Source organism: Telmatherina bonti, assembly GCF_933228915.1.
Source record: "Telmatherina bonti genome assembly, chromosome: 16".
Lineage (NCBI taxonomy): Eukaryota > Metazoa > Chordata > Actinopteri > Atheriniformes > Telmatherinidae > Telmatherina > Telmatherina bonti.
The window spans coordinates 35,842,597-35,853,307 of record NC_136614.1 but is presented as its reverse complement, the minus strand read 5'-3'; positions in this window follow the sequence as shown (position 1 = coordinate 35,853,307).

Genomic DNA, 10,711 nt, shown 5'->3' with positions numbered 1-10,711 from the left:
TTACTTCAGTACCTACAGATGTAACTGTACAACAGTACCTACAGATGTAACTGTACTACATTACGTACAGATGTAACTGTACTACAGTACATACAAATGTAACTGTACTACAGTGCCTACGGATGTAACCGTATTGCAGTACATACAGATGTAACTGTATTACAGTACATACAGATGTAACTGTATTACAGTACCTACAGATGTAACCGTATTGCAGTACTTACAGATGTAACTGTACTACAGTACCTACAGATGTAACTGTACTACAGTAAATACAGATGTCACTCTATTAAAGTACATACAGATGTACCTGTGTGAAAGCACCTACAGATATAACCATATTACAGTACTTACAGATGTAACTGTACTCTAATACCTACAGATGCAACTGTACTATGGTACCAAAAGATGTAACTGTACTACGGTATCTATAGATATAACTGTACTACAGTACATACAGATGTAACTGTACTACGGTACCTACAGATGTAACTGTACTACAGTACATACAGATGTAACTGTACTACGGTACCCACAGATATAACTGTACTACAGTACATACAGATGTAACTGTACTACTGCACATACAGATGTAACTGTACTACAGTACAGACAGATGTAACTGTACTACTGCACATACAGATGTAACTGTACTACGGTACCTGCAGATGTAACTGTACTCTAGTACCTACAGATGTAACTGTATTACAGTACCTACAGATGTAACTGTACTACTTAGAGTACCTACAGCTGTAACTGTACTACATTACGTACAGATGTAACTGTTTTACAGTACCTACAGATGTAACCGTATTACAGTACATACAGATGTAACTGTACTCTTGTACCTACAGATGTAACTGTACTACAGTACCTACATATCTAACTGTACTACGGTATCTACAGATGTAACTGTACTACATTACGTACAGATGTAACTGTACTACAGTACATACAAATGTAACTGTACTACAGTACCTACGGATGTAACCGTATTGCAGTACTTACAGGTGTAACTGTAAGTTAGTACAAACAGATGTAACTGTATTACAGTACCTACAGATGTAACTGTACTACATAGAGTACCTAAACATGTAACTTTACTACATTACGTACAGATGTAACTGTAGTACAATACCTACAGATGTAACCGTATTACAGTACTTTGAGATGTAACTTTACTCTAGTACCTACAGATGTAACTGTACAACGGTATCTACAGATGTAACTGTACTACAGTACATAAAGATGTAACTGTACTACAGTACATACAGATGTAACTCTATTACAGTACATACAGATGTAACTGTGTTAAAGTACAAACAGATGTAACCGTATTACAGTACTTACAGATGTAACTGTACCCTAATACCTACAGATCTAAATGTAGTACGGTACCAACAGATGTAACTGTACTACAGTACTTACAGATGTAACTGTATTACAGTACCTATAGATGTGACTGTATTACTGTGCCTATCGATATAACTGTCTTAAAGTTTCTACAAATGTAACTGTAGTACAGTACCTACACGTGTAACTGTACTCTAGTACATACAGATGTAACTGTACTACAGTACATAAAGATTTAACTGTATTACAGTACCGACAGATGTAACTGTACTACAGTACATACAGAAGTAACTGTACTACAGTACATACAGATGTAACTGTATTACAGTACCTACAGATGTAACCGTATTGCAGAACTTACAGATATTACTGTACTGTAGTACCTACACATGTAACTGTATTACAGTGACTACAGATGTAACTGTACTACGTAGAGTACCTACAGATGTAACTGTACTACATTACGTGCAAATGTAACTATATTGCTGTACCTACAGATGTACCTGTATTACAGTACCTACAGATGTAACTGTACTACGGTATCTATAGATGTAACTGTACTACAGTACATACAGATGTAACTGTACTACAGTACATACAGATGTAACATTACTACGGTACCTACAGATGTACCTGTACTACGGTACCTGCAGATGTAACTGTACTACAGTACCTGCAGATGTAACTGTACTACAGTACATAGAGATGTAACTGTACTACGGTACCTACAGATGTAACTGTATTACAGTACCTACAGATGTAACCGTATTGCAGAACTTACAGATATTACTGTATTGTAGTACCTACACATGTAACTGTATTACAGTGACTACAGATGTAACTGTACTACGTAGAGTACCTACAGATGTAACTGTACTACATTACGTGCAAATGTAACTATATTGCTGTACCTACAGATGTACCTGTATTACAGTACCTACAGATGTAACTGTACTACGGTATCTATAGATGTAACTGTACTACAGTACATACAGATGTAACTGTACTACAGTACATACAGATGTAACATTACTACGGTACCTACAGATGTACCTGTACTACGGTACCTGCAGATGTAACTGTACTACAGGACCTGCAGATGTAACTGTACTACAGTACATAGAGATGTAACTGTACTACGGTACCTACAGATGTAACTGTATTACAGTACCTACAGATTTAACCGTATTAAAGTACTTACAGATATAACTGTACTCTTGTACCTACAGATGTAACTGCACTACGGTACCTACAGATGTAACCGTATTGCAGTATCTACAGATGTAACTGTACTACGTACAGTACCTACAGATATAACCATACTACAGTACATACAGATGTAACCGTATTACAGTACCTACAGATGTAATTTTACTTCAGTATCTACAGATGTAACTGTACAACAGTACCTACAGATGTAACTGTACTACGGTATCTGCAGATGTAACTGTACTAAAGTACATACAGATGTAACTGTACTACAGTGCCTACAGATGTAACTGTACTAAAGTACATACAGATGTAACTGTACTACAGTGCCTACAGATGTAACTGTATTACAGTACCTACAGATGTAACTGTACTACAATACATACAGATGTAACTGTACTAAAGTACATACAGATGTAACTGTCTTACAGTACCTACAGATGTAACTGTACTACAGTACCTGCAGATGTAACTGTACTACAGTACATACAGATGTAACTATACTATGGTACCTACAGATGTAACTGTACTACATTACATACAGATGTAACTGTATTACAGTACCTACAGATGTAACCGTATTACAGTACCTACAGATGTAACTGTACTCTTGTACCTACAGATGTAACTGTACTACAGTACTTACAGATGTAATTGTACTCTAGTACCTACAGATGTAACTGTATTTCAGTACCTACAGATGTACCTGTACTACAGTACCTACAAATGTAACTGTATCACAGTGCCTACCGATATAACTGTATTAAAGTATCTACAGATGTAACTGTGCTAGAGTACCTACAGATGTAACTGTACTCTACTACCTACAGATGTAACTGTATGACAGTACATACAGATGTAACTGTACTACGTAGACTACCTACAGATGTAACTGTGCTCTAGTACCTACAGATGTAACTGTGCTCTAGTACCTACAAATGTAACTGTATTACAGCACCTACAGATGTAACTGTATTACAGTACCTACAGATGTAACTGTATTAAAGTATCTACAGATGTAACTGTGCTACAGTACCTACAGATGTAACTGTACTCTAGTACCTACAGATGTAACTGTACTACTGTACCTTCAGATGCACCTGTGTTACAGTACCTAAAGATGTAACTGTACTACATAGAGTACCTACAGATGTAACTGTGCTACAGTACCTAAAGATGTAACTGTATTACAGCACCTACAGATGTAACCGTATTACAGTACCTACAGATGTAACTGTACTACGGTATCTGCAGATGTAACTATACTACAGTACATACAGATGTAACTGTACTACAGTACCTACAGATGTAACTGTACTACTGTACCTACAGATGTAACTGTATTACAGTCCCTACAGATGTAACTGTATTACAGTACCTACAGATGTAACTGTACTACAATACATACAGATGTAACTGTACTAAAGTACATACAGATGTAACTGTCTTACAGTACCTACAGATGTAACTGTACTACAGTACCTGCAGATGTAACTGTACTACAGTACATACAGATGTAACTATACTATGGTACCTACAGATGTAACTGTACTACATTACATACAGATGTAACTGTATTACAGTACATACAGATGTAACTGTATTACAGTACATACAGATGTAACCATATTGCAGTACTTACAGATGTAACTGTACTACAGTACATACAGATGTAACTGTACTTCGGTACCTACAGATGTAACTGTACTACAGTACATACAGATGTAACTCTATTACAGTACATACAGATGTACCTGTGTGAAAGCACCTACAGATATAACCATATTACAGTACTTACAGATGTAACTGTACTCTAATACCTACAGATGTAACTGTACTACGGTACCAAAAGATGTAACTGTACTACAGTACATACAGATGTAACTGTACTACAGTACCTACAGATGTAACTGTACTACGGTATCTATAGATGTAACTGTACTACAGTACCTACAGATGTAACTGTACTACGGTACCTACAGATGTAACTGTACTACAGTACATACAGATGTAACTGTACTACGGTACCCACCGATATAACTGTACTACAGTACATACAGATGTAACTGTACTACTGCATATACAGATGTAACTGTACTACAGTACTTACAGATGTAACTGTATTATGGGACCTACAGATGTAACTGTACTACAGTACATACAGATGTAACTGTACTACGGTACCTGCAGATGTAACTGTACTCTAGTACCTACAGATGTAACTGTACTACTTAGAGTACCTACAGATGTAACTGTACTACATTACGTACAGATGTAACTGTTTTACAGTACCTACAGATGTAACTGTATTACAGTACTTACAGATGTAACTGTACTCTTGTACCTACAGATGTAACTGTACTACAGTACCTACAGATGTAACTGTACTACGGTATCTACAGATGTAACTGTACTACAGTACATACAGATGTAACTGTACTACAGTACATACAGATGTAACTGTACTACAGTACATACAAATGTAACTGTACTACAGTACCTACGGATGTAACCGTATTGCAGTACTTACAGATGTAACTGTACACTAGTACAAACAGATGTAACTGTATTACTGTACCTACAGATGTAACTGAATGTCAGTACCTACAGATGTACCTGTTCTACAGTACCTACAGATGTAACTGTATCACAGTGCCTACCGATATAACTGTATTAAAGTATCTACAGATGTAACTGTACTACAGTACATACAGATGTAACTTTATTCCAGTACATACAGATGCAACAGTTTTAAAGTACCTACAGATGTAACGGTATTACAGTACTTACAGATGTAACTGTACTCTAATACCTAGAGATGTAACTGTACTACAGTACATACAGATGTAACTGTGCTACGGTACCTACAGATGTAACCGTATTACAGTACTTACAGATGTAACTGTACCATGGTACCAAAAGATATAACTGTACCACAGTACCTACAGATGTAACTGTATTGCAGTACACACAGATGTAACTGTACTACGTTACATACAGATGTAACTCTATTCCAGTACATACAGATGCAACTGTGTTAAAGTACCTACAGATGTAACGGTATTACAGTACTTACAGATGTAACTGTACTCTAATACCTACAGACGTAACTGTACTACGGTACCAACAGATGTAACTGTACTACAGTACTTACAGATGTAATTGTACTCTAGTACCTACAGATGTAACTGTATTTCAGTACCTACAGATGTACCTGTAGTACAGTACCTACAAATGTAACTGTATCACAGTGCCTACCGATATAACTGTATTAAAGTATCTACAGATGTAACCGTGCTAGAGTACCTACAGATGTAACTGTACTCTACTACCTACAGATGTAACTGTATGACAGTACATACAGATGTAACTGTACTACGTAGACTACCTACAGATGTAACTGTGCTCTAGTACCTACAAATGTAACTGTATTACATCACCTACAGATGTAACTGTATTACAGTACCTACAGATGTAACTGTATTAAGGTATCTACAGATGTAACTGTGCTACAGTACCTACAGATGTAACTGTACTACTGTACCTTCAGATGCACCTGTGTTACAGTACCTAAAGATGTAACTGTACTACATAGAGTACCTACAGATGTAACTGTGCTACAGTACCTAAAGATGTAACTGTATTACAGCACCTACAGATGTAACCGTATTACAGTACCTACAGATGTAACTGTACTACAGTACCTGCACATGTAACTGTACTACAGTACCTACAGATGTAACTGTGCTACGGTACCTACAGATGTAACTTTACTACAGTACCTGCAGATGTAACTGTACTACGGTACCTACTGATGCAACTGTGCTACATTACATACAGATGTAACTGTACTATGTCGAGTACCTTCACATGTAACTTTACTACTGTACTTACAGATGTAACTGTACTACATAGAGTACTTACAGATGTAACTGTATTACAGTACCTACAAATGTAACCGTATTACAGTACTTACAGATGTAACTGTATTACAGTACATACAGATGTAACCGTACTACGTAGAGTACCTACAGATGTAACTGTACTACAATACCTGCACATATAACTGTACTCTAGTCCCTACAGATGTAACTGTACTACGGTACCAAAAGATGTAACTGTACCACAGTACCTACAGATGTAACTGTACTGCAGTACACACAGATGTAACTCTATTCCAGTACATACAGATGCAACTGTGTTAAAGTACCTACAGATGTAACGGTATTACAGTACTTACAGATGTAACTGTACTCTAATACCTACAGATGTAACTGTACTACGGTGCCAACAGATGTAACCGTATTACAGTACTTACAGATGTAACTGTACTCTAGTCCCTACAGATGTAACTGTACTACGGTACCAAAAGATTTAACTGTACCACATTACCTACAGATGTACCTGTACTACAGTATCTACAGATGTAACTGTATCACAGTGCCTACCGATATAACTGTATTAAAGTATCTACAGATGTAACGGTATTACAGTACTTACAGATGTAACTGTACTCTAATACCTACAGACGTAACTGTACTACGGTACCAACAGATGTAACTGTACTACAGTACTTACAGATGTAATTGTACTCTAGTACCTACAGATGTAACTGTATTTCAGTACCTACAGATGTACCTGTAGTACAGTACCTACAAATGTAACTGTATCACAGTGCCTACCGATATAACTGTATTAAAGTATCTACAGATGTAACCGTGCTAGAGTACCTACAGATGTAACTGTACTCTACTACCTACAGATGTAACTGTATGACAGTACATACAGATGTAACTGTACTACGTAGACTACCTACAGATGTAACTGTGCTCTAGTACCTACAAATGTAACTGTATTACATCACCTACAGATGTAACTGTATTACAGTACCTACAGATGTAACTGTATTAAGGTATCTACAGATGTAACTGTGCTACAGTACCTACAGATGTAACTGTACTACTGTACCTTCAGATGCACCTGTGTTACAGTACCTAAAGATGTAACTGTACTACATAGAGTACCTACAGATGTAACTGTGCTACAGTACCTAAAGATGTAACTGTATTACAGCACCTACAGATGTAACCGTATTACAGTACCTACAGATGTAACTGTACTACAGTACCTGCACATGTAACTGTACTACAGTACCTACAGATGTAACTGTGCTACGGTACCTACAGATGTAACTTTACTACAGTACCTGCAGATGTAACTGTACTACGGTACCTACTGATGCAACTGTGCTACATTACATACAGATGTAACTGTACTATGTCGAGTACCTTCACATGTAACTTTACTACTGTACTTACAGATGTAACTGTACTACATAGAGTACTTACAGATGTAACTGTATTACAGTACCTACAAATGTAACCGTATTACAGTACTTACAGATGTAACTGTATTACAGTACATACAGATGTAACCGTACTACGTAGAGTACCTACAGATGTAACTGTACTACAATACCTGCACATATAACTGTACTCTAGTCCCTACAGATGTAACTGTACTACGGTACCAAAAGATGTAACTGTACCACAGTACCTACAGATGTAACTGTACTGCAGTACACACAGATGTAACTCTATTCCAGTACATACAGATGCAACTGTGTTAAAGTACCTACAGATGTAACGGTATTACAGTACTTACAGATGTAACTGTACTCTAATACCTACAGATGTAACTGTACTACGGTGCCAACAGATGTAACCGTATTACAGTACTTACAGATGTAACTGTACTCTAGTCCCTACAGATGTAACTGTACTACGGTACCAAAAGATTTAACTGTACCACATTACCTACAGATGTACCTGTACTACAGTATCTACAGATGTAACTGTATCACAGTGCCTACCGATATAACTGTATTAAAGTATCTACAGATGTAACTGTGCTACAATACCTACAGATGTAACTGTACTCTAGTACCTACAGATGTAACTGTATGACAGTACATACAGATGTAACTGTACTACTGTACCTTCAGATGCACCTGTGTTAAAGTACCTAAAGATGTAACTGTACTACATAGAGTACCTACAGATGTAACTGTGCTACAGTACCTAAAGATGTAACTGTACTACTGTACCTACTGATGTACCTGTATTACAGTACCTACAGATGTAACTGTACTACGTAGAGTACCTTCAGACGTAATCGTACTCCAGTACCAACAGATCTAACTCTACTAGAGTACCTACAGATGTAACTGTACTATAGTACCTACAGATGTAACTGTGCTATAGTTCCTATTTATGTAACTGTACTACTGTACCTACTGATGTACCTGTATTACAGTACGTACAGATGTAACTGTACTACGTAGAGTACCTACAGATGTAATCGTACTCCAGTACCTACAGATGTAACTGTACTACGGTACCTGTAGATGTAACTGTACTACAGTACCTACAGATGTAACCGTGTTACAGTACTTCCAGATGTAATCGTACTCCAGTACCTACAGATATTACTGTATTACAGTACCTACAGATGTAACTGTACTACAGTAACGACAGATGTAACTGTACTACAGTACATACAGATGTAAATGTATTACAGTACCTACAGATGTAACTGTGCTACAGTACCTACAGATGTAACTGTATTACAGTACATACAAATGTAACCGTACTACGTAGAGTGCCTACAGATGTAACTGTACTACAGTACATACAAATGTACCTGTATTACAGTACCTACAGATGTAACTGTCCTACAGTAACTACAGATGTAATTGTACTACAGTACCTGCAGAGGTAACTGTACTACAGTTCCTACAGATGTAACTGTACTACAGTACCTACAGATGTAACCGTATTACAGTACTTACAGATATAACTGTACTGCAGTACATACAGATGTAACTGTATTACAGTACCTATAGATGTAACTGTACTACAGTACATACAGATGTAACTGCACTACAGTACATACAGATGTAACTGTGTTAAAGTACTTTCAGATGTAACTGCACTCTAGTACCTACAGATGTAACTGTATTACAATACCTACATATGTAACTGTACTACTGTAACTACAGATGTAACTGTACTACAGTACCTACAGATGTAACTGTACTACGGTACCTACAGATGTAACCGTATTACAGTACCTACAGATGTAACTGTACTACAGTACCTGCACATGTAACTGTACTACAGTACCTACAGATGTAACTGTGCTACGGTACCTACAGATGTAACCGTATTACAGTACTTACAGATGTAACTGTACTACAGTACCTGGAGATGTAACTGTACTACGGTACCTACTGATGCATCTGTGCTACATTACATACAGATGTAACTGTACTATGTTGAGTACCTTCAGATGTAACTTTACTACTGTACTTACAGATGTAACTGTACTACATAGAGTACTTACAGATGTAACTGTATTACAGTACCTATAGATGTAACTGTAATACAGTACTTACAGATGTAATAGTACTCCAGTACCTACAGATGTAACTTTACTACAGTACCTACCGATGTAACTGTACTACGTAGACTACCTACAGATGTAACTGTACTACGGTACCTACAGATCTAACCGTATTACAGTACTTACAGATGTAACTGTACTCTGGCACCTACAAATGTAACCATATTACAGTACCTACAGACGTAATTGTATTACAGTACATACAGATGTAACTGTACTACTGGGCCTACAGATGCACCTGTATTACAGTACCTACAGACGTAACTGTAGTACGTAGAGTACCTACAGATGTAACTGTAGTACAGTACCTACAGATGTAATTGTACTCTAGCACCTACAGATGTAACTGTATTACAGTACCTACAGATATAACTGTACTACGTAGAGTACCTACAGATGGTACAGGACTACAATACCCACAGATGTAACTGTACTCTAGTACTACAGATGTAACTGTATTGCAGTACCTACAGATGTAACTGTAATACGTAGAGTACCTACAGATGTAACTGTACTACGGTACTTACAGATGTAACTGTATTACAGTACATACAGATGTAACTGTATTACAGTACATACAGATGTAACTGTATTACAGTACCTACAGATGTACCTGTACTACAGTACCTAGAGATGTAACTGTACTACGGTATCTACAGATGTAACTGTACTCCGGTACATACAG